Here is a 247-nt window from a genome sequence, read left to right as displayed (position 1 = left end):
AAATAATAGTGAAATTTAAATATTGTGCTAGAAACCCCCCTCAAGCACCCCTTTGGGCCCCCAGACCTCTGGTTGAGAACCACTAGGCTGATCTTCCATTATATCTCCTTTATTGAGTCACACCTCTGCTGCTTTTGTACTGCGTGCGGTCTCATTAAAGCATGGAGGTTTAGCCTGTTATATAAGCGCACTTGATTCAAATAATACACAGAAAACCAGTCTGTCAGCCTGTCTGTCTGCCTGTCTG

Source organism: Morone saxatilis, unplaced genomic scaffold (assembly GCF_004916995.1).
Source record: "Morone saxatilis isolate NCDOM2014 unplaced genomic scaffold, NCSU_SB_2.0 Contig10, whole genome shotgun sequence".
NCBI classification, from domain to species: domain Eukaryota; kingdom Metazoa; phylum Chordata; class Actinopteri; family Moronidae; genus Morone; species Morone saxatilis.
This window is presented reverse-complemented; position numbering follows the sequence as displayed.